Source organism: Cynocephalus volans, chromosome 1 (assembly GCF_027409185.1).
Source record: "Cynocephalus volans isolate mCynVol1 chromosome 1, mCynVol1.pri, whole genome shotgun sequence".
In the NCBI taxonomy this organism is placed as follows: domain Eukaryota; kingdom Metazoa; phylum Chordata; class Mammalia; order Dermoptera; family Cynocephalidae; genus Cynocephalus; species Cynocephalus volans.
The window spans coordinates 295,664,380-295,683,999 of record NC_084460.1 but is presented as its reverse complement, the minus strand read 5'-3'; the positions used below and the strand labels follow the sequence as shown (position 1 = coordinate 295,683,999).

General features: G+C 41.6%; 1 protein-coding gene and 2 pseudogenes across 2 annotated transcripts in view; all 3 read right to left on the bottom strand.

Moving 5' to 3' along the window:
* LOC134372958 (UDP-glucuronosyltransferase 1-6) overlaps positions 1 to 19,620 on the bottom strand; it is a 253,422-nt gene that overhangs the window by 79,499 nt on the left and 154,303 nt on the right. The window lies entirely within an intron of this gene.
* LOC134390174 (UDP-glucuronosyltransferase 1-6-like) lies at positions 9,848 to 10,859 on the bottom strand (annotated as a pseudogene).
* On the bottom strand, positions 17,025 to 17,995 carry LOC134390095 (UDP-glucuronosyltransferase 1A8-like; annotated as a pseudogene).

Sequence of the window (19,620 nt, the reverse complement as noted above, 5' to 3'; positions counted from 1 at the left end):
CACCCAACTATGGTCTGTCTATAGAAGACACATTTGAGATTCAAAAATATAAACATTTATGTTGAAAAAATACATTTTATAAAGTGAAATGATGGAAAAAACATGTATCATAAAAAACCAACCATGAGAAAGTTGGAGTGCCTATACTGATCAAATAAAAATACAATTTAAAACAAAAAATATTACTGGAGATAAAGAGGAACATTGTGGAATCATGAAAGTGTCAATCTGCCTGGAATCAAATCTAAATACAAAAGTAGCAGAATGAAGGAAAGAATAAAAAGTGGGAAGAAATTAATGATGGAGAATAGAAAAACAACAGAGAAAATCAACAAAACCCAAGTTGGTTCTTTGAAAATACCCACAAAATTGACAAACCTTTAGGTAGACTAACAAAGAAAAAAGAGAGACCTCAAATTATAAATATCAAAAATGAGAGGGAACATTACACCGACTTACAGGGGAAAAAAAGAATTATAAAGGAATACTCTGGACCATATGTATGCCAACAAATTAGACAACTTAGATAAAAAGGACAAACTCCCAGAAAGAAACACACTACTGAAATGGAACCAAGAAGAAATACAAAACCTGAATATGCCTATAACAAGTATAAAGATTGAATTAGGAAGTTTAAAACTTCCTGCAAAGAAAAGCCCAGGCCCAGATGGCTTCACTAGTGAATTCTATCAAATATTTAAAGAGTGAATACCAATTATTCAAAGACTATTCCAAAAAATAGAAGAGGGAGCATTTCTCAACTCATTCTACAAGAACAGTAATATTCTGATACCAAACCAAAAGGCTTCACAAGAAAATAAAACTTCCAATATCTCTTATGAGAAATGCAAAAGTCCTCAACAATATAACATACAACAGAGTCTAGTAACTTATAAAGAGGATTATACCACATGATCAAGTGGAATATCCCTGAAATACAAAGTTGATTTACCACCTGAAATTAACTAACAAAGCACACAGTATCAGTACAACAAAAGACAAAAAAATCACATGTTCAGCTCAATAGACAGAGAAAAAGCATTTGGCAAAGTCCACCACCCCACGTATGGAAAGAATACTCAATGGTATTGTGTGAATTTGTCTCCCAAAACTTATGTGTTGGAAACTTAATTCCCAATGTAACAGTGTTGGGAGGTGAAGCCTTTGGTGAGGAGCTTTGGTCGTGAGGGCTCTGACCTCACGAATAGATTGATGCCATCAGAGAAGGGCTTGATAAAGGGAGTTTGTCCCTTTTGCACTTCCACCTTCCACCAGGTGAGGATGCAACTTACCTCCTCTTTGGAGCACGCAGCATAGAAGGTGCCATCTTGGAAGCAGAGACCAGACCCTCACAGACATCAAACCTGCCAGTGCCTTGATTTAGCCTTCCCAGCCTCCAGAACGGTGATAGGTACATCCTGTGCTTTACAAATTACCCAGTCTCAGGTATTGTTGTCACAGCACAAAACAAACTAGAACACTCAACAAACTAGGAACAGATGGGAATTTCCTCAATCTGATCATCTGGGCATCTGGAAAATCATCTCCAGTTCACAGTTAATAGTGAAAAACTAAACACTTCCTCCCTGAGATCAGGAACAAGAAAAGGGTGTCCTCTCTCCCCGTTTTTATTCAACATTGTACTAGAGGTTCTAACCAGGGCTATTAGACAAGCAAAAGAAATAAAATTCATCCAGACTGGAAAGGAAGATGTCAAGCACTCTCTCTCTTTTGATAAATGACATAATCATGTATATAGAAAATATTAAGAAATTCACTAAAAAACTATTAGAAAAATAAACAAGTTAAGGAAGGTTGCACTGTACATGATCAATATTTAAAAATTGATTATATTTCTATACAGTACCAATGAACAATCCAAATTTGAATTTAAGAAAACAATTCCATTTAAAATAGTATAAGATAAAATAAAATACTTAGAAATAACATTTAATTTTTTTAAAATGTAAGACTTTACGCTCAAAAGTAAAACAAAGTGTTGAAAGATGTTAAAGAAGACCTAAAGAAACAGAAAGAAATCCCACGTTCATCAATCAGAAGATCGACCATTGTTAAGATGGCAATATTACCCAAATTTATCTACACATTCAACACAATTTCGATCAAAATTCCAGCTGGCATTTTTTACAAAAGTTGACAAACTGACCCTAAAATTCATATGGGGATCCAAGATAGCCAAAATAATTTTCAAAAGGAATAACAAGTTTGGAGAATTTACAATTCCCAATATCAAACTTACTATAAAGCTGCTGTAATCAAGAAAATGTGGTACTGGGATAAAAATAGGCACATAAACCAATGGAACAGAACTGAGACTCCACACAAAAACTCTCACATTTCCAGTGAAACATTTTCCACAAGAGACCCAAGATGATTCAACAGGGAATCATCTTTCAATAAACAGTGCTAGGACACCTGGACATACATCTGAAACAAACAAACAAACAAAAAAAACCCCTAGGTTGGATCCTTACCTTTTAGCATGCACAAAAATAACTCAAAAGGGATCACACACCTAAATATAGGAGCAAACTACAAACCTCTTAGAAGAAAACATAGGCGTAAATCTTCCTGATGCTGGGTTTGGCAATGTTTTTTAAATGTGACAACAAAACACAAGCAACCAAAGAAAAAAACAGATATTATACTTCATCAAAACTTAAAACAGTTGTGCTTCAAAGATACCATCAAAAAAGTGACAGGAAAGCCCACAAAATAGGAGAAAAGTATATACCATATAACTGATAAGGGACTTGTATCTAGAATACATAAAGAGCTCTTAGAATTCTAAAAGAACAACAAAAATATCCCAACCAAAATGCATAAAGGATTGAGTAGATATTTCTCCAAAGAAGATACAGAAGTGGCCATAAGCACATGAAAAGAGGCTGAACATCAATAGTCATTAGGGAGATGGAAATAAAAACAATGAGGTAGCACTTCACACCTACTAGGATGGTTATAATTTTATTTTTAAAAAATGAAAAATAGCAAGTGTTGGCAAAGATGTGGAGATATTGGAACCCTCATACACCTAGTGGGAATGTGAAATGGTGCAGCCACTGTGAAAAACTGCTTGTGGGTTCCTCAATAACTTAAATATAGAATTACCATATGACCAACAGTTACACTCCTGAGTATATACCCTGAAGAAATACAAATGTCTTTAAACAAAAACATGTACACAAATGCCCACAGCACCATTATTTACAACAGCCAAAAAGTAGCAACCCAAATGTCCATCAACTGATCAATGATAAACAAAATGTGGTAAGTTCAGACAATGGAATATTGTTCGGCCATAAAAAGAATGAAGTGCTGATACATGCTACAGTGTGGGTGAACCTCAAAAACATGCTAACTAAAGAAAACAGACACAAAAGGAGACATAATGTATGATTTTCACTACATGAAATATCCAGAACAGGCAAATCCGTAGAGACAGAGAGCAGGTTGGGGTTGCCCAGGGCAGGGGAGGGGACCATGAGGAATGACTGCCTTCAAGGCATGTGAGTTTTTATGGGGGTGATGAGTGATCTGGAAAAAGAGAGTAGTGACAGTGCACAACGTTGGGAGTGTACTAATGCCACTGAATTGCAGGCTTCAAAATGGTAAATTTTATTTTATGTGTATTTTACCACAATAAAAAGAAATAGTGCAGACACTGACAAACATTCTGAGCAGTTCCTCAAATGATTAACCTTACTGTTACAACACAACCCAGCAATTCCACACCTAGATGTATATCCAAGAGAACTGAACACAAATATCCACACACAACTTGTACACGAGTGTTCACAGCAGCTTTCTTTATCATAACCAAGAAGTGGAAACAACCTAAATGTCCATAAACTCATGATTAGATGCATAAGTGTGGTTTATCCACAGAACAGAATATTATCAGCTTTAAAAAGTTATGGTATAACACGATGTACTCTGAAAATCTTATTTTAACAGAAAAAACTAGCCACATATTGTATGATTCCATTTCTACAAAATACCCAGAATGGGCAATGCACAGAAACAGAAAGTATACTCATGGAGGCAGGGGCTGGGGGCAGTAAGGAACGAGGAATGATACAAGAATGGGTTATATTTTGGGGATGACTAAAAGTGTTCCAAAATTGACTGTGGTGGTTGGTGGTTGCAGATATCAGAGAGTATAAGAAAAACGATTGAAATGAGTGAATTGTATGGTATGTGAATTATACCTCAACAAAGACTTTTTAAAAAACCCACCTTTGATAACATCAAGATCCAGGTTCAACCCCTGTACCGTCCAACAGATCAAAGAAGAAAAAAAAAATCCAATCTCATTGACCTAGAGTTACTTAAACAATTAAACAGCCAAGTTTCTAGTCATTTGGATACTCATGTTGAATGTATTTTTTTAACCTGACTCCTCTAGCATTTAGCCACTCTTTAAAAAATTAACCATTAACAAAATGCTGCCAATTGTTCCACATGTCTGCTAATCTCCAAGATAACCAGTCTTAAAGATAAACACAGGGCTGTGAAAGAGAAAAGAACAGTAGAGGCACTGTGGTCATTGGCCTAAGCCATGTATTTTATAAAGTGTCTACTAAGAATAGAAATTTTGGGTTTTTGTTCCCCTGACTTACCTAGATCAAATATTAGCTCAACCAAGAAATGTTGACATCTCAGCTTAAATGAGCATTACTTGTAGGACCTCTTTAGGAAAATGAAATCAGCTCAGAGGATCCTTGCTGCCCCCATAACAGCTGGCTGGGGGTCTTGCTGGGTAGATGTCACTGATACTTGGAATTTATTCAGATCAGAGATTCTCAACTTCAGCAACATTGACATTTGGAGCCAGAAGGTTCTTTCTGGGGAGTGCATGGTTGTGTGGATATTTCTTATGCATTGTAGGACTTTTAACAACATCCTGTGCCTCTACCTACTAGATGACAGTATCACCCCACCACCAAAATTTTTGAGTCACCAAAAATGTCTCTAGTTCATTAGAACACAGCATTATACCCTCACGGTCATGGATAAGGTTCCCCACAAAAGACGGTCACCAAATACAAAAACGAAAACAAAAAAAAATCTGTCTGGATATTTCTCTGGGGGTCAAAATTGAACTCATGTGAGAACCAGTATCTAGACGATTCTAGAACACAAAGAACAGAAGTGGTCCTGAGGAACTGGGATCTAGTTATCTGGGAAAATACTCCCCAAAGAATGTTACAAGAAATCCACGTTGCTCTTATCACCTTGCAGAGAGACAGTGCCAGCCCTATTGAGCCAAGGTCCAGGGAAGAGAGGGGTAGGGCCATAATCGATCCTGACAGTCCACTAAGCATTGTCACGTGCTGTCCATTCCCCATTGACCTCAAACAACCAGTGAGGGGAGGCTGATGTTTTCAGCCCATCTTCATGTCAGGAAACTGAAGTCCAAGGCCACATGGCCACAAGGAGGCTGGTCACATCTGATGGCTCCTCGTTCGGCTTCCTTCCTTCCATTCATGTTGCTGCTACTTTCCAGGTCTTGTGTAATGGGGAAACATGCTGAACGACACAGGAGAGTGGGTGGGGGTGAGTTCCCTCCCACTCTCTGTGTACTGCTGCAGCTGTGTCTCTGTGTACTGCTGCAGCTGTGGCCTTAGGAAGCTCACTCAACTTCTAGAAGCTTTGGTTTGCTCTACTGAGTGAGAGAGCTTCCTGTCTCATGGTCCTCAATGCTAATATTCTAGCCTAAAGCAGCCCAGTCCAACTTGTGTTGCATTTAAAGTTTTCAGAGTTCTCCCATGACCTTGACCTTACCTGCCCCTGCCACAACTTCCTGTGTGCTGCTATTTCACAGAGGGAGAAATGAACACGCAGAAGTAAGCCACCAAGTGCCCCATATAGCTCCTACCTGTGCCTTCTTGCTCTCCTAACATAATGGGGACACAGGAAAGATCCCTGGGTACAGAGTGGGAGAGTTCCCATCCCTACCTCAGGCTGGACACAACAAAGGATGTGCTCATTCCTGGAGCCACAGATGTGGCCGTGACATGGCTCCAAGGTGTGCACAGCACTAACAGTGTAAGGAGAACCCCATTCCTTAGAAGGTTTGAACAATGTTTTGCATTGCAAGTGGAAGAGACTAGGATTTATCTCAGAATTCCTTTGTTTGAAGAAAAATACTTCAATAGCCCATCTAATAATGAAATGTGAAGCTAAATTCTCTTATAAAATTGAGATATTTGACACCTGAGTCTCCCAATAGGAAAAGAGGTTAGCCACGGGATGGAGGAAGCTCAACTATTAGCAAGAAGGACCACGTAGAGAGTGTCCTGACACCTGGTGTGGATTTGTGCTCCTATGGCAGAGGAGAAGGGCCTCCAAAAGAAAGGCTCTTTTCTCATGCATGACTGTGAGAAACTCTGGGGAAGAAGTGAGGACCCCAGACGCACACAGAAGGGTGCAGAGGCGCCTGCAGGGATCTGGCACAGGGCAGATGACAAGGTGAACAGGGGTGATGAGGAAGCCCTGGCGGGGCTGGGATACATGGTTCTAGAACATCAGAGACTGCCTTGTAGCCCAGCGTCTAAGGTTCTCAGTGCAGGAATGACCAGCTCAGCAGCCAAGGACCTTCTACAAAGGCCAAGCTGGGCAGAAATGAGGGCAAACTCTGAGGTGACTCAGTCCCTCCTTGGGCAGAGGAGGTGGGTGAGGCTGCGGTCAGAGTGACACTGACACGGGTGGAAGTGGAAGTGACATCACTGGACTCTCTGAGTCAGTCACAGCTGGGATCCCAAAGGTCACCCTGAGAAAGGACACTTTCCTAGACTGTGCATTAGAGCCTTCTGCCAGGAATGTCCACTAAGCTATGGTTTTCAAAAAGCTTTGCACATTTTTTGTTGGAAATACATCAGTTTGTGTTTTACAGATGTGCCAAGTGTTACCTATAAAAAATGCTTGTTAATTTGATAGACAAAATTGAATATCATTGATATCATTGTTATTAGTCTGAATTCATGGATAATCAGAAGAATCTATAATTCTTGAAATATTTCTGAAGTTTTGTTTTGTTTAATTCATTTATTATTATTTTTTTAACATTCTAAGATGTTGGGGAGCAGTTGTGGGGAGAGGGAGAGGAAAAAGGGGAGGGGTATAGGGTAGGACTAGGAAGAAAAGGGAGCTTGGCTGTGTCCCATGACAACCCTCTCATTCCAGCAGGGGAGCCTAGGGGGCTCAGTCATGTCTGGCTGGACGCAGACTTTGGGGAGGCATGGCCGAGGCCCAAGGCCCCACATAGCCCCAACTTGGGAGCCTAGGGTGCTTTTGTCGGTAGCCTGGTGGTCATTGCTGGGCTAAATGGGGGTGTCGGTGGGTTTGGCTGAGGCATTTGGCCACCCCCTCCCCAGCATAGGAGCCTAGGGGGCTTCCAGTCCTCCTAGGTTTTCTAGGTGTGTTTTGGTGGTGTTAGACCTTTACTAGTTAATATCAGACTTTGTCTCTTATCTATGGCTATTTTGCTTTTTCTTTCAGTTATGAGCTGGATTATTCACTATTCCCACCACTGAAACTCTGCACTGGAACTAATCTGTTGTCCTTTGGTTACATCTAAAATGGGGGAACTTTGTGTGGGAACCAACACTTGAGCCCTGTGATTTAGCTAAATTGCTGCTTTGCTGCTGATTCTTTTGGGAAGGCTTTATGTGCAGCTCAGGTTTTAACTTTCGACCTTGCAAGCACTTCTGGGTCTTGCGAGGAGGTCCAGTACACCTGGGTTGTGCGGAAACTCTGGTCTGGGCCAGAGTCTTCTCAGCACACTGCATCCCCTGCAGTTCTATATTACTGACCAGTCTCCTCTGAGTGGCCCTGTGCTGACTGAAGGGCAGATCAGCTGTCCATTCTGTGCCCCAGTGTTCCCCCAGTGGGCCCATCTCCCCTACCCCCCCACTCCAAATACTTCCCATGGAATGGGCCAGGCACCAGTCCCTTGTGATGACTCATCAGTCTGGAAATGGCTCCATTTTTTAGTTGTCTGTGGTGCTTTGCTCATACGTAGGTCCATAGGAACACTATTAGTGTTCTTGCTGGCCTGGGAGCCACCCAGGCCCTCTTCTTCCCTGAAGCCTCCAAGCAACTTCATACGAAAGGCACAGCAGTGAGTTTTGCCAGCTCTTGCTCCATGTGCTCACCAGGGCCAGCCCTGAAGTGGCTGCGGCTCAAAAAAGCAGAGCACTCCTCCCTTTCTCTCATCGTGGCTTCTCCTGCCTTTGTGCACTCCATAGGTCTCTCCTCTTCCCCTGAGCTCTAGCAGCCCCTATTTCTGAACTTAAATGTGTTTACCAACTTTTATTGGCCAATTGTGTAGTGTTTACCTTAAAATTGCCTGATTTTTGTATTTGCCTAATGACTATTGTCTTTTTATAAACCATAAATCACAGCTTTATTTTTTATGATCTATAATGTATCTAATTTGGGAAAACTCAATTTATTCCGGTGAAGTCACATAACATGAAACTATCCATTTTAAAGTGAACAACTCTGTAGCATTTAGTACACACACAATCTTGTGCAACCACCACAGCTCTCTATTTCCAAAATATTTGCACCCCTACGAAGTACACGTTTTTTTCACAGTATTGTAGTGGTCTGACTATTTGACAAAAGAAACTTGGTTCCAATCACTTTAATTTAATTTCTAATTCTTAAAAATATAAGTTGGTAATTACATATCATAACACAGAATGTTCTCTATAGTGACACACAGGGATAACAGCTGAGACACAGATAAGGTCAAGTACCAGATCTATGTTCACAGATTTCAAAAAATGCATTCACTTAAGTCTAGCATTTCAATATGACTAAATACAATGCTTTTTGCAAAAATTGGATGGTGGCTCCCAAATATATGTTACCTTTCTTATGCCAAATGTTTCTTTATAAGAAGAATAAATAACATTTAATAAACAATAATAAATTCTCAAATCAATCAATAACCATTCCTTCTTAACTTCTTTTTTTTTTTTTTTTTTTTTTTTCCTTCTTAACTTCTTAGTGAAGTTGTCCTGACTCTGGGAGTTTCTATTTCCTGCCGGGGTTCCTGCAGCCAGTCTATTTATGTTCCTCCCCCACCCCGACGTGTCATGGGAGCTGCTGCCAGCCATCCCACTCATTCACAGAGAAATCAGCAGGGATCACACAGGATGGGAAGGGTCTTTGGGACCTGTTTGAGGCCTTCTCTTATGAAAAATGCATTGAGAAAGAAAATTCTGGCATAAAAGATAGAGCGAGTGGTCTGAAGCCTTTCAAAGGCATAAATACTTAAATTGTGTTTTATAAACTCATAGATTTTTATTTCCAAAGTAACTCTGGTCTTTTCCCCGTATGTCCAGAGGGCATCTACAGACACTTACCTTAGTACAGAGGCCACCACGCATCTTCTGTGAAGGCCAGGTAGGAATGTGCAGGATTTCAGGGCCAAATACATCTTTGTCACTTATTCTGTGTTGTCATTCTTGTAGCTTTTAACATCCCTTAAACAACAGAAACCAATCTAGGTCTGGGCCATATAAAAACAGGCTTTGGGGAAAGTTAGGCCACCGGATGTAGCATGCTGACCCCTGGCTTTGGGCCCAGGGACAAGAGTAGGACAGAGTTTGGAGAATGAGTTTCCACCTGGGTCTGTCCCCTTGATCAGGCTTCATCTCTCTTTGGACGGGAACCTCTTTAAGCTTGTTCAACAATTGTGTGGCTGTCCATAGCTTACCTAGCTACACATATCTCCTGCTGTAGCCAAGCATGAGCCCTGTCCTCATTCACATGCCTCTTATCACCTGAGCCGCTGGTCTGTACTTCCCTGCTACTCAGAGCCTGGAATCGCTGCCCACCAATGTTGTTCCAGGCAACCCTCCTGGGTGACAGTTGGCATGAGGAGCCAAATGACTGAGGGAAGACAGAGTCTCAAAGAACAATGTCTGTCCTGGATGAAACAGGACAATCCAAAAGAAATAACTCCACCAACCTGAGACAGGTCTCCCCTCTTCCTGCACTTGGTCCCTCCAGTGAAGACCATGTTGGGCATCATAGGCCTGGGATACTCAAACACAGTCATATCTCAACAGCCACATGAAGCCCTTCCGATATAAGGTGGGTAAGTACACATCTCTCTTGAGGATATCTGAGGGCAGGTCTTCATACTTCAATACAGACCGTGAAACAGATAGTTCTCCAACAAACTAACCAGGAAGTTGGCCACCCATTGGGGAAAAGTTATGTGGTGTGAGAACTTTGCATGGCACCTGGGAACACAGGACATGGGGCTTGGGCTTCTGGTGAACACATACTCCAGGGAGCACAGGAAGCCTGTGAAGAGGTACACAGAGGGCAGGCCCAGGTACTCAGCCAGGATCACACTACAGAGTAAGGCCGGGTCTATGAAAAAAGCATCGAACTTGCTCTCCTTGAAGAAATTCATGGTGGAACAGTCCTTTAGGAGGCTCTGGCAGTTGACGAAATACAAGTCTGCAACAATCATGCTATTCCTATACCCACTCTGAGGAGATGTCAGAAATGATATCTGAGCTAAGTGATTGCTTCCAAAGGAGAGGTCACGCTTCTCCATCTCTTCTTGGTCATACAGCACAGGATAGATTTTTCTCTGTAGTATATGGATTCCCTCAAAAGCAATTGACTTTGCACTAACACCACAATTTCATGCCCACTGGCTGAGAACCTCAACTATCTCCTTCATACTAACCCAGTGGCTCCATCCTGAGGGGCCACCAGCAGCTTTCACCTACAACCATGTCCCATAGTGCTAAGAAGAAAACCCCCACAGAAAGTCTCTGAAATGCACCAAGAAGACTGACCATGGCTTTTTGTAAATGGTGAAGTTGCAGGTGATTGGTAGTGTGGTGAAGCTGTCGTCCATGCATTATGGGTTAACTGGCAGGCAAGGAGGCAGGTAGTGGTAAGGATCCACTCTGAACATTAATGAGCAGCCTTCATGCAGCATGTCAATATTCTGTCCTGTCTCAAATCCAAACTAGAAGCAGCTTCACAGGACTCCCTCCTTCATAGGACTGGGAGAGGAGCCAGCAGGGCTCTGACTTACAATGATCAGAGTCAGGAGAGTGACAGAGTCCTGTTTGGGTCCATCTAGACAGCAATAAGACCCCATGAAAGGTACAAAGAAAATCACAGTGTGGTCCTCCCTTCTGAGGCCAGCAGAAGCTAGGCAGGGTTCCTTCCGGAACAGTCCATCTGGAGAAGAATGCTTAAGCAACCATGTAGAGAGAGAACCATGAGCTGCTACAAACCTCACGTCTTTCTTCTAGATGCCTGTGTGTTGATGACCTTGCTCTGAGCCCTTCGTAGTAGATCCTTGCTCTGAACCATGTGGCTCATCTGTGGGTCCTGTTCTCATCCCAGCAGGCCCACAGGGACACTGGGTGGAGACAGGACATGAGCAAAAGGAACTAACACCACCGCACATAACATAACAGAATGACGCCTCCCAGAGGAAGAAGGTGTCAGCAAACGTTCTTTCTCCTTGTGACTTTGACTATACTGTTTTGAGAATGATCTGTGTGTGCGTGTGCGTGTGTGTGTGCGTGTGTGTGTTTCTGCACCAGACACTAGAAAGAGGAATCTGGCAAGTCTGTCAGTCACCATGATGGCCCCTAAAGGGCAGCTCTCCTGGAGCCCAGGCCTGCCCTGACTGGTGTTACGGGACTCAGGGTGTCCTCAGGAGTCATAGTTCACCTGAGTGTCCAGGCAAAGGCCACTTTTTCTCAGGGATTACAGCAGACTGGATGACTCAGGCTTGGGACAGACACCAGAGCGTGAAGGAGGGAGATCCTGGGATGAAACCAATCTCTGTGGATAAGGAGCAGATTTCCCAAAAAGAGAGTGGAGCACGCCTGGCATGGTGAGCAGAGGGGAGAGCTACAGTGGGCAATGGGGGTGATGTCACTTGCAAAGCAGGAGGCTGTCCGGAAAGTTGACCCTGTGGAGGGGCTGACTCCATGGGTGCTCACTATTCCAGAACCTTCAGCCACCCACAACCCACAAGTAGTAGGGTTAGGACCTATGAGATTTCAAAAGACCTGCAAAATGTTTGATACATCATAATGGAAACCTGTTGAATCAAGCATACTAATATGTAAAGGTAAAATTAATATTTTCTTTAATAGCTATAAAAACACATCTACATGTCAGTTAATCCCTTATGTTCAGCTCATCAAGTTACATGGACAGCATGTGTGATGCGGGATATGGGGGCCATGTAATCCATTTGATGAGCTGTCGGGTGGGGGGCTGCAGAAGTCAGTGTCCTCTGACACGGGGCAGGTCCAATATGTTCATGAATCACCCATAGTTGGGACAGGGCAGTGCAAGGAAGTATGGCTTGCCCTGTCAGGCATCTGCAGTGGCCTGTGTCTCTGACTTCCCACGGGGGCTTGCAGCAACATGGGTGGTGGTCCCAAGAGCCCAGGGCAGTGGGGAGGGACACTAGGCACTAAATAAGCCAGGAGAAAGGGACTTCTCAGAAGAGACATAAACTGGGACTTCCACATGCCCTTGTTCATTAGACTAAAGAGATCCCGTGAAACGGCGGGTAGAGGAAGAACACGCGGGTTCCAAACATAAAGGAATTCATGACATTTGTCTTCACGCTGCCCTGCCACGTGCTCTGCTTCGCACTCTGCTCCCCCAGCTACTCCTCACCCGGCAAGGCCCCTTTATCAGTTCTATTCACGCCCTTTACTTTTGTTTCAAAGTGTGTTTCACAGCTTGTAACTGATCAAGGTCCGCCTTCCATTAGACATCCAGCTTCCGGCAGGCAAAGCCATTTCTACTGATATGACCATGACCCCTGCACTCAGGCAGGCACACAGAGCCTCTCAGTAGATGTTTGTTATCTGAAGGACCTTTAATCGTGAGTAATGAAATAAGAGTCCACTGCACATCGTTCTGCACCACCACCAAGCCCACTCACGTCTGCTGAGGGATTAGAGACCAGCTGGACATAGTAATCAATTCTGGAACTCTAACAAAAGTTGAAATGGACTGGGAATGATTTTTTTTTTTCCATTTAAACTCAATGTTTTCCTAAATTATGATCAGCCATCTTTGTTAAAGTATTTAATTATATCCCTAATACAATTCCCCTTGATAGATGTAAGGAACTTTTGTTATAGTAGGCCCTCGGGGAAGTCCCGTACATAGGGCCTGAGACACTGCACACAAACACACACTCTGTCTTCAAGCAATGTTTTCTTCAAATCAGACAGATGAGATTCACACTATGACTCTTGTTCCCCAACAAGGTACACAAACAGTATGCTCTCCCAGCAGATAGCCTGCCCATCTGAAACAGGAAAGGAGGAATATACAATGTCCATAAAGTAATCTGGTAAAAATTTAATTCTGTAATTCTGCTGTATCTAAGGCTCTTTGTCAAAGGGCCTTCTATGGGATTTGAATTCTTCTTTCACAATTTTATTTACATTTACAAATATATACATATATAATTTTTCACATACAGAAAACTTTCATACATATATATCCTTGAATAGATATGAGTATAAAAGTATGTATGTCATATATTTTTATATATATAAAACCGAACATCCATAAAAGTATATGCTTCAGTATGTTTCAAATATTATAGATATAGACATATGAAAAGTGATATAAAATCATATATAGCTTTCTAAATATCTAAACTTCTCTGAGTAACCCACTAAGCCACACCGAAGTCAATGTCAGTTTGGGAAGTTGCAGGGCCTCACCCTTGGGTAGAGGGTGAGGGTGTTGACAACACTCGGGTTGTGCTTGGCTCTGTAATTGATAGAGGATAAAGAGGAGAGAAGTCCCTTGACCAGGCTTAGTCTCTTAGAGTCTTGCAACTTGCCTCTCCTTTCCTGGTTTTGCCAAGAGCAGAAAGCCGTTCATAATTTTGACAGGCATGAAACTGTATGTTTTAGTCTGTTTTGTGTTGCTATAACAGAAATACCTGAGACTGGGTAATTTATAAAGAACAGAGGTTTATTTGGCTTACAATTCTGGGACAGCTGCATCTGACATGGGCCTCAGGCTGCTTCTACTCATGGCGGAAAGTGGCAGGCAGCCAGCAGGTACAAGCAGATCACATGGTGACAGGAAGCAAGAGAGAGAAGGTGCCAGGGTCTTTTTAAGCAATGAGCTCTCGCAGGCACTAATAATCCCCCCTCTCCAGGGAGAGCATTAATCCATTAATGAGGGATCCCCACCCCCATGACTCAATCAGTTTCCAACACTGCCACATTGGAGATCAAATTTCCACATGAGTTTTGGAGGGGACAATACATCCCAACTCCATCACCGTAGTCTCTTTGCTTTGACAAAGAGCACCATTTCACTCTTCCAAGTGGCTGAAAAGTCAATCTTTCAGCAAACATCTACCAGTATGTGGGAGAATATGATTCTGTTACTGTCTCAGTTTCTTTTTTGCTGGTATAACAGATTACCACAGACTGGGTAATTTACAAACAACAGATTATTTGTCTCACTATTCTGGAGGCTGAGAGGGCCAAGATCAAGGGTCTGTATCTTGCAAGGCCCTTCTTGTGTATCATACCATGGAGCAAGTTGGAAGGGTGAGAGACAACAAGAACGGTACGAACTCGCCTTTATTACAAGCACACACTCGTGCTAATAAACCTTCTTCTGTGATAACAATGTTAGTACATGCCCTCATGACCTAACCACTCGTATTAGGCCCCAACTCCCAACACGGATGCACTGGGGATTATGTTTCCAACACATTTAAATCCCAGCACTTACAAAGTCTACTGAATCTTGTAAGAAGCCAGAACAATAGGTTAAAATGTATAGTCTATTTCTAATAAAATACTATACTGAGATATGACAATGGGTGTTTCACCTGAATTTAGTTACTGTGCATTTGCAAGTGACTGAATCTCAGCTCAGCTGGCTCTAATAACCATATTACTCTATAATATTTTGCAGATATATAAGCCCCAATAAAACAAAATAAGTGGTATATAAATCAGTGCAGGCAATTATTTGCAGATGATGCTGTACACCTAAAAAAATCTTACAAGCTAATGAGAGAAATTAGTGATATGGTTACATATAACATAAATGTGCAAAAACAAATTTACTATAATTGACTTTCTTTATTTAATTTAATTTTAATGTACTTCAATGACCCATCACCAGCTCCAAATAGAAATGGGAAAATTCCACTGTACACAATAGTTTCAAAAATAATAAAGTGCCTAGGAATAAAGAATAATAAGAAAGATAAAACGCTTACATAAAGTGCAAAATTTCATTGATGGACAGAAGAAAAGACACGAAAAAAAGGGAAACAAATTCCTGAATAGGAAGACTTTATAGCAAAACCATGCCCATCTTTCTAGAATTCATAAAAACATTTAATGTAATATTTTAAAAGCTCCAGTGGCTTCTTTTTATTTTTTGCAACTTGACAAAACAATTTTAAATTTTATCAAACAGAATAAGATGGAACAAGCATGAAGAATATTTACAAAACAGAACAGAGACAATGGGCTTTGTCCTCTCAGACATTCAAATTTATTAGAATGCTAATATTATCACAATATCCTACTGCTACATGAATAGATAGATAAGTCAGTGGGAAAAAAATGAGAGTTCGTAAGCAGATGCAAATAAATATAGAAATTTAAAATATGATGAAGATGCATTGCAATACAATGGGTAAAGAATGGATTTGTTTTATTAAATGGTGTTGGGACAATGAAATATCCATTGAGAAAAAAGTAAATTTAGATCCTTACACTGTATAGATGGAACTTCTCATTGTAAAAGAAAAATACTGTCAACATTAAAAGAATTAAAAACATTAAAGCATAATATGGAGAAAATGTTGAAGGCTTGGGAAGACTCAAAGAAGTTGAAACCCAGAAACTGTTAAAGAAAAAGATCACCAATTTGAATACTGAAAACTGAAAATCCTGTATGACGAGAGATGAAGAACAGCCTAGGAAGAGAGATTTGCAGCACATGTAAGGAAGTAACTGTTAGTATTCCGAGTACTCAAGAGGATTATACCAATCAGTTATAAAAAGACAAATAGCCCTATCAAAAATGGTTAAAGAATGTAAATATGTAATTCACAAAAGAGGACATGCAAAAGGCAAAAAAAAAAAGATATATTGATATATATTTCTCTTTTGTGAATTACGTATACGTGTATTTTCATAGATAGAAAGTAGAAAGAAAAAACTGAAGCATCTACACAGAATTTTTTGCCAAGGAAATTTCAAAGTCGGACAACATCTAGAGCTAGAAAGAGTATAGAAAAATCAGAACTCATGTATTCTTGTTCAATATTTTGAAAGCATTTTGTCAAATTTATTAAAATGTAATACATGCATATCATTTAACCCAGCAGCTCTACTCCTAGGACTCTGGCCTGCTGAGATGAGAACAAGAATGTGGAAAGGCATGAATGTAAAGAAGGTTACTAAGAACATTAATATGCTCTTCTTCATAAAAGCAAAAAGTGGAAAAAGCCTAAATATCTATCAATACTTGTTGGTTGAAAAAAGAACAGTGCATTCAAAGTAAAGACATTTATGCAATTGTTACAACTGCGAGTCACATCTGTTGCGTGCTGGTCTATGAACACGTCTATGATTAACTGGCAAGAGGAAAATGCAAGGGAAAGAACAATAAATATGTCCAGCCAGACCCTAGATTTTGTTTTCATAAAATAGGTGGGAGAAGTTACAATAGACAAAGAAAATTCCAGAACATTGGAAAATGCTAAGAGTATTTTCCTGAAGGGGTAGCACAGGATCAGCAAAAAGGAAGATTTCATTACTTAATGTACTTTTCAGTATTTTTCCAAAAACAGTATTAAAAACTGCAGCCTGAATATCATATACACTTATATCAATTGCATACACATACATGTCACCGCGGGCACCCCTAGAAAATATGCTAAACTGCAATTATATGAATTAGCACTAAATAATTCATTAAACCACAAAGAAATTCCAAATGCGACACCTATAAATGACAAATAACACTTCAGTAAGAAATCTTTTTATTCGATGTACAAGCCAGATTATTCTTTGGGTGCAAAAGGAGGGAAAACTCACCTGAGGCAGTGGCTTGCAGACATGGCAGTTGATGCCACGGACAAAAAACATGTTGGGCATCACAGGTCTGGGATATTCAAAAACAAAGTCAGTTCGGAACAACCAAATGGATGTGTGGCTGAAGAGATCAGATGCTGACACATGTGTTTAGAGAATTTCAGAGGCAATATCTAAGACACTTTACAAAAATATGGGGCAAAATAATTGCTCCTCCAAAATGTGGTTCCGTACTCTCTCTTTGAAGGTCATGACATCTGACAACGCTAGAAACATCTGGGAACGTAAGAAAGAGCACTGGAGCTCTCCACACCTTCTTCAAGGTAACGGCAAAGTATTCCCCTGGTGAAGACCACAGATGGGAGCAAAAAATATTTGGCAACGATCAAGCCATACATGTCAAATGGATACAGGAGCACGGCATCAAAAGAACTCTCTTTCAAGTATTCTACTCATTTCCTGTCGTTAAACAAACTCCTACAATGTGAAAACAAAAGTTCAAAAATACTGCTGTATGAACTCATTAATATAAAAAATAAACTTTCTCCTCGAGTTTTCCATTGAGTTTTGGAAAAAACAATGAACTTGTCATCCAAATGCTCCAGAGTGCAAGAGGTCGAATAAGTCTTTTCTATATGATTCAATGATTTTTACAGTTGCCAGATCACCTCTGGCATGACTATGACCACCTCATGCCCTCTGTGCATGAGTTTCTCCACAACCTAATGCAGGGTTAACCAGTGGCTCCCATCCATGGGTACCACCAGCAGCTTCCTTTCCTTGGCCAGGCCACTGGTCAGCACCAGACGTACACACACAGGAAGGGGGCTGGTCACAATTGCAGAAGCCATTGTGTAACTGCAGCACAGAGCAATCCCATTGCTTGGATCCTAAGCCCGTGTGATCCAGCAGGAGGAAGAAGTACAGGCACAAAACCAGCCCCACGAGAGGCCATGTATTCACACATGAATAAAAAGTATCACTCACTGCCAACGATTTACTAAGAAGAACAATAGTAATAATGATAACTGAGAAGCACTTGCTGAGATACCTGCTTGTGTGGTTTCCAGACAAGAGTAGGTTGTGACCTTGCCTTGTGGAGAAATCATGCCTGTACTGCAATGTGAGATTAGAGGCACAATCATTAAGCAACACTTCTGCATTGGAAGAATCAGAGAAATGAAAAAGAAAATAAATTTCAAAAAGCTTGTATTTTTGGAATTTGTCCAGGAAACATTTGAGTTTTATCGTCAGTCTACCAAAGCCTCCTTTTCCAGAAAGGGACTAGCATTGCCGGTTCCAAGGACAGACTGCAAGGCTCTTAACTCTGACCTCTTCCCTGGAAGTGGGGTTGCTGTCAACAAGGGTCTCTGCCATGCCCAGGCATTGCTGCTTGTCTGTTACAATGCCAGAGGATTCTCCTATCATGTCTGAACCCTCTTGAGACCTCTGCAAAGCTAAAATAAAATTAACAACCCACCTACACGGACCATTCCTGGGGTATGTTGACAAATCCCGGCTCAGTCCACCACTGCAGGTGAGGCTGAATCTTCCCTTGGGGAGGAAGTTACCCCCACTAGAGATCCACCTTGACAAGACAGTCCACCGCCAGGAAGATATGTGCATGCCAAGATGCACCCAGGGCTCACCAGCAGCACACTCTGCAGGGAGCACTTGGGTTTAACCCTTTCATGTAGGTTGGCTCCAGAATCCTAGCTCTCTTACTTCCTCCCCAACAGCAGCTCTCTGCTCTTTTTCTGGCTCCTGTTTGTGTCCAGTGACATAATGTATGCTTATACAAAGGCTCAGTTTCTGCCCTCCTACCCACTGGTCAAATCCTTTCATTTCCATCACACAGTCACGTCTACCAAGAGCCAAGCAAAATAACTCTCATCTGTATTTGGAGACCGCCCATGTCCTCGATTAACTAGAGCATGTGAAAGCATGAGAGGGGCGAGAACAGGACGGCTGGGACAGCAGGACATTAAGGTTGCTGCTGCTGCAGCTGCGGTTGGGCTGAGTAGTGAGGGAAGCTGGCATTTGAGTTTCCAGCCACCACCATATCTCGCAGTAGAAGCAGCAAGTTCCTGGAGTCAGGTCCCTTCCTTGTGATGAGAACTCAGCTGTGTCTTACTGGGACAGCAGTGCCTGCCGTGAATGCAGTGGGAGGGTGGCACCAGGGCAACGTTTCCAGCTCTCCTAACTGTGAGGATCTGCCTGTCCATAGCCCAGCATCACCAGGTGTCACATTCCAAGCAGGAGGACAAAGCATCCTCGGGGACCGAAAGGCACTGGGCTTTGCCATGCTCCAATTAGAGGCAACAATCTAGACTAGAACAGGGGAAGAGGCACACAACAAAGGTTTAATTGTCCCATAGTAAGCTACAGTGTTGACACAAGGCCAAACTAAATCTCACTGAGATTTTTAACCTGACCCAAAACAATCTTAAAAGTCACCTACAAACATGTCAGCTCT